The sequence below is a fragment of the Bidens hawaiensis genome, unplaced genomic scaffold (genome assembly GCF_021521415.1).
Source record: "Bidens hawaiensis isolate Kalapana, Puna unplaced genomic scaffold, B.hawaiensis_p1.1 tig00036302_1, whole genome shotgun sequence".
NCBI lineage: Eukaryota > Viridiplantae > Streptophyta > Magnoliopsida > Asterales > Asteraceae > Bidens > Bidens hawaiensis.
The window spans coordinates 27,033-33,375 of NW_027496322.1; the positions used below are offsets into that span (position 1 = coordinate 27,033).

The following is a 6,343-nucleotide window of genomic DNA, read 5'->3' on the forward strand; positions in this document are numbered from 1 at the left end:
GGAATCTTTTTGACATTATCATGATACTAGGTTGGAACACGTGTAACCCATGGGTTGCGTTAAAAAAAACAGAAACGTAAAACAATTAAACATTTTGATAATAAGAAAATGAAAGTAAGAAACTTTATTATTACAAGGCATAACAATTAACCATAAACAAAATTATAACCTATCAAATGCCAAGCCAATAAATCAAGCATGATAATAATAGTAATAATTAAAAAAACTAACCACATAAACGTGTTTACCCATAAAGCAGATTTGAAATATCGAAATAAAAGTAACCAAAATATTGTTTTTCTATTACAAAGCATTATTCATAAACCCTTAAAAAGTTTGAAATGTCAAAACAACCAAACAACCAATCATGAAACATACCAATAAAAAAAATCCACAAACGCAAATGTATTTACTGGAAAAACATGACCGGCAAGTTCAAAAAGAAAAGAAAAACAAATACTGTTTTAAAAGTAACGACAACACATCTAGTTTTCCTTTTTTGGAATTAATAGATTGTTGTTATCTCCAGAATTGTCACACGAAACCTGTTTTTCTTTGGATTTATTACTTGAATTTGCAACAGGTGGATCATCAACGTCATAGATGTCTCCAAGTTTTTCTCTTTAAACTGGATGGTGGAGAACTCTGATGATTTGTTTCACAATTTGAAATTGGAGTTATGCTATTCTCACCGTTAAATGATATAATTTCCTTGAAAATACAATGATAATAAAGATGTTATTTTGTTGCATATCATAGATATGAAGATAGTGTTACAAGGTTTCAAACGTTTACCTTGTTATTGACCGTGTCTTCGGATTAACAATCTCCGCTGCTAACCAGGTTTTGTTCAAAAATCTCAGCCTGAAAAGAAATAAAAAAGTAAAGTAAAACTATAATTAAAATAAAATAAAAGTGATAACTTTTAAAATAAAATTAATACCAGGTCAGTGTTAAACTTCTTTTCCAAACTATTCACTATGAATGGATCTTTAGAATACTTGGCAATATTAAAATTTATTGCATCTCTTAGTATTGTATTCTTTGTCGTCAATTTTAAAAGCATATTTTTTTTGAAGGAAAGTGTCACTTGGTATAGTAAATCCTTGAGAAATAAAAAATAAAAAAAAATTATGTTCATAATAATATAGATATTTGATTATTAATTAAGACAATGTTTAAATGTATATACTTACACCCTTGGTTTCGTCCGCTAATGTTTCTACAGTAACATTTAATATGTTAAAAGCATCCCTGTCCTATAATGTTAATGAGACAGTCCCGCTAGTGTCTCGAACACGAATATGGATCCTAAATATGTATAAAATAAGTTATAAAGTTAATTAAAACAAAACTATAACAAAATTATAAATTAAAAAATAGAAGAGTATATGAAAAATACTTGGAAATTGCTAATAACCCCCATTCCTTTACATCCTTCATTCAAACATTCTTAAAGATCGTCATCGTTAGACAGAGTTTCTTTCTGCTTTAATGCTTTCAAGCACCTCCCGCAAGCAAAATAATGCCACTCCTAAACTGGTGGAATGTACACAATGGTTGTAAGGATAACGATGGGACATTTGGTGGTGTAGGAGTTGTATAGCAGTTTTGATACATACCTGTAAATATATGAGCATATTTTATAATAAAATATTGCATCGTTATGATAAGCTAAAAATGGATATGCTAAATTAATAAGTAATGCCATTTGTGATGTCAGGTAATGGTGCTGAAATATGTAACGGTATGTTTGTATTATTGGCAATGTTTGTTTGATACGTTGTAGGTGTTTGAGGGTTAACATTTTCTTGATCATATAAAGACATGAGATTAGTAACGGATGTTATGTGACGCAAACCTACATTTTGAGCACCTGAAAATCAACAAAAAATAAACATACTATACATAACTATTATAAGGTAAAAAGAATTAGTGAAAATACTTACATATAGATGCGTTTGATGAGGAAGCGACATTGGACAACACTGAAACTGATTTGAAAGTTGTTGTTGGTGTTGTACTAAAGGTTTGATACATACCTAAAATGCAAAAAGAATTAGTATAAATACAATTTGATATTGATGGCATAAGAAAAAAACGAAATAATCAGAAAAGGTACCACGATTTGTGATGTCAAAAATGGAGATGAAAAATTGAAATTATATCCAGTGTGTGTTTGATATGTTGTTCGTATTTGAGGATTGACGTTTTCTTTATCATAAGACGGAAAGTAATTTTTAATGGATGATATTTAACGTTTGTTAACACTTTGATGAGCGGAAAGAAAAGATAAAAAGATGATTAATAAAGATCAAAAGAGTGAATACCATAAAAGTTATTTTATGTTAATATATAGTTACTGGTATCATAGTCGCCTTTTCTTTTGCTATACAAACGTTGTTGTATTCGAAATTTTCTTCTCTCTTTATAATAGATACTATCAAAAGCCATCGCTAAAATAAAAAATTATTATAAGGTTAGTATAAGATGTAATATAAATCTAATTAATAAATAAGAACCCAAAATATACAGGTGATTTGAAGATGCATTACGATGTGCAAACTGAAAAGATATCTGGCCGGGGTTCTTTTTATTAACACGAATCATTTTTTTATCCGTCGGTTTTCCTTAAATATATATATCTAAAGGTAAAAGAATTTAATATAATAGTGATGGTAAGAACCTGACGAATATTAATAAAAATAAATAACGAAATATATAAAACCAAGATTACAATTTTTGGTCAATCTTCGTCGTGTTATTTGTTGTGTAGGGGCGAAATTCTCACTGGGGATACCTGTATTAGAAAACGAAAGATGATAATTTTAGAGAATAAATAAATAGTATGATGTAAAGAATAATAATAATGAATAATACGAATAAGAGTTTAGAGAAATATATCATCAGTATTATTAGATATTGGTGTTCGCAAAGCAGTTTGGTAGATGTAGAAGACATTATATTGTCATCATTGAAAGACATCATCTCCTTAGAAACAATAAAAGTCGTTAAATATTCATTAAAAATTGAGTAAGAAAAAATAAATTCAAACCCGATTGACGTGTTTGTTTGTTGTTAAGTCAGAGGGTGTTATGATCCGAGTTTCATCATTGACATTGCCTATCCGAAGACATTTATTGGATAATCTATAAAACAAAGGTATTTGATAACGATATTAAACAGAGAAGTGATGATAGAACTATTGTAAATAAGGCTATTTGGTACTGATATTACCCAGATGAAGGAGACATAATCCGATTGGTAACTACGTTAAATATGGTAATGAAAACTATAAAACAAAGTGATGATCGAATACATGAGCAACCATAAATGCATTTATTGTTGTTCATAAATTATAAAAAAATACAATTAAAATTGTGATCGAATACATGTAATTTGAAACTGAGTTAGGGTTTCAACTGAAATTTCATATTTATCAATCTGATTATTACAATTACAAAAGATTGATCATTGAACCGATTAATACAGTTACAAAGATTGATTGTTTGAACCTGTTAATAGAATTACAAAGATTGATCGATTTAACCTGATTTAACCCGTGATGTGAAAGTGAATTGATTGAAACCGATTGAAGCTACAAATAAGATTGAATATGTTTATGTGAGAAGATTGAAGATGTGAATCAGATTACAAAGGTTTGATATTTACTTGTTTAGTTGATTGATAGGGTTAGAAGCTCTAAAATCGCGATTATAAATTTGAAAGGCGGCAGACATGAATTTTTTTGTATAATATTGAGTTTTGAATTTAAATTAATTAAAAAATAATAGGAATTGTCATGTGGCATTTTAAAAAGATATTGTTAATTATAAAAAAAAGAAGGTTTTTTGAAAATCTACTCTTTTATTATATAGGTAAATGTTTTTAAAATTTTATAACTCTTCCTATATATAGCTTCGTCCATTTTTTTGTTTTTTGTTTTTGTTTTTTTGTTTCTTTTTTTTGCTAAATCTACTTATGTACATGAGGCCGCTTTAGTTTTCCCAACCTCTTAAAAAATATCAAAACTCCTGATAAAGTAAATATAACAAAAAAAATTAAAAGTAAATCTTGTTCTTATAATTTTATTATAGATATGGTATTCCTAATGCTTTTCATTTAATTATTTTATTAATAATTTACCCAATTAAAGATATCTAATCAGACACAATAAGAAATCTCTTAACAATGTAATAAAGGTTCTTAACTTTATATATTACATGAACATAATATATATAATATGTGCCATATAATAATATAATATCCCATACATTGCCATGTCCCAAGGTTCTTTTTAGTATTTTCTTTTAGTTTTTCAAACATTTCATGGGCTATATGTTTTTTCTTATCAAAGCATTTTGAACATTTGATTCATAATCATCTATCAAAAATGAACTAAAAGCATAACCATCTCACTTTTCAACAAAAGTTTAATATTCAAATGATAAAGATTCAACAGTTGCCGTTGTAAAAACTAAAAACAACTTTCCAAATCTTTCACATTAAGAACAAATACTAAAAAAAACTAGCTGTTTCCCTACATTTGTTAGTCTTTGATACAGTTAAAACATTACTGGATAAATGGCACTCCAGTTCCAGGAAGCCATGACTCTGCTGACAAGAAGGTATCAACCGAAAACTGCTTCGCTTCCTCTTCGGTCATCAAAACATGATATCCGGGCCATTTTATCCTACCGCGCGTATCAGCACTCTCTCCAGTGTTCATGTACTCCGCATAATACAACTTATCAAATGCAGTGTTATCGATAAACGGCAACCACCCTTCAGGATCGATCATGTCACCAAAATCGCACTTTAGAAACACCACCTTCGAGTAATCCCTCCAAGGGCGCCCTAGATACGTCTTCACCAACCCGCCAGTTGGATTGGAGTCCGGTGCACGGAGGATTTTAGAATTTTGTATAACAAATCCGGTTGTGGAAGTTGAACTATCTCTTCCTTGAGCGGTTATCGTGTTTTCTTGCCCGAGCACTGGTGTTCGGACATAAATGTTGCAGTCTTGGAGGACTGCAGTCGCGTCACCGAATATAAAATCAACTGTTCCGTATATGTCACATTCACGCAAAAATTGTTTCTTTTCGGAGAGAGATAAGGTGTCTTGGTACCCTTTGAAGCTACATTGGTAGAAACTTGAGAGATCCGAGGCCGATAGAACCGCGATGGCTTGTTGCTTATAGGGACCCGCAGTGTTCTCGAACGTTATTCGGACACCAACAAAGCCCTGCCCCCAAACCTCTAGATAAACACAAAATAAACGAATAATAATATGATTAATGACAATGACAAAATAAAAGCATTAGGAAACTTACGAACGGTTGCGGTGTTGGCCGTTAATACATTGTCATAAACACTTTTATCACTGGTTATAACGGTTGCATCAATGCCATCTCCAATGAGCATTATATTGGTAAGGGATTGCTTGATAATAATGTTTTCTTTATAAACACCAGCTTTCACATATATAATAAATCTATTTGCACTTCCTCTTTCACTTCTTTGATTTTCTGCTTCTTCGATGGCTTCGGTGATTGTACTAAAATGACCGGAGCCATCTTGAGCCACCACCAAATTTGGATGTATTGCATCGCCTTCTTCGGTTACTTGAACCAATCCATCATGGTTTATTGTGAATAACTTGCTAGCCAACTTACTAGCCACAAGTTTGTGTTCAACTTGCATATCTTCAAATAACTTTGCGAAGTCAAAGTACATGAAGCCTTTGAGGCATGTGAAATGGTTAATTATGGTTGCACTTAGCCATCGTTTTACATCATACACGCTCGTATGACTTGTTGCGAGATTTAGATGGTTTATGACATCATCATAAAGCTCTAGGCAATCCATTAAATTTGTCATGGCTCGGGCATCAAGCACGGTATGTGACATAGTCAAAAAATGTTCGAGGGCTTCTCGAGTATTACTCGCTGACACCTTGATGCTAGAGTCGTGAGACTCAAACTCGGGACCGATGATAAGATTGCATAACTCGAAGAAAGGGGTTTGGTCGCAAAGCAAGACCTCGGTACAGATAATGGAATTTGAAAATATGAGAATTGTAATGCAATAAAATTGTATAAGGTATGTTTTTGACATTTTGAAAGCATGTAGTTTGACTGTAACTTAAGAGGTTGGTGCCTATTTATATGGACTCGTGTAAATGCAGCTTTTATTATGTTGATTAGTCAGTCAAATGCTATTGGAAGTAAGTCAGTAAATATATTTATTGAATCAGTTTATTCAGTTTTTATGAGAACTTGAAAAAGGAATGCAGGTAAATTGCATATTTGGTGATGGCTAATTTATCGCCTTATGAATTACT

General features: G+C 31.1%; 1 pseudogene; it reads right to left on the reverse strand.

Moving 5' to 3' along the window:
* Window positions 1-4,573: 4,573 nt before the first annotated feature.
* On the reverse strand, window positions 4,574-5,910 carry LOC143588285 (pectinesterase pseudogene; annotated as a pseudogene).
* Window positions 5,911-6,343: the final 433 nt, after the last annotated feature.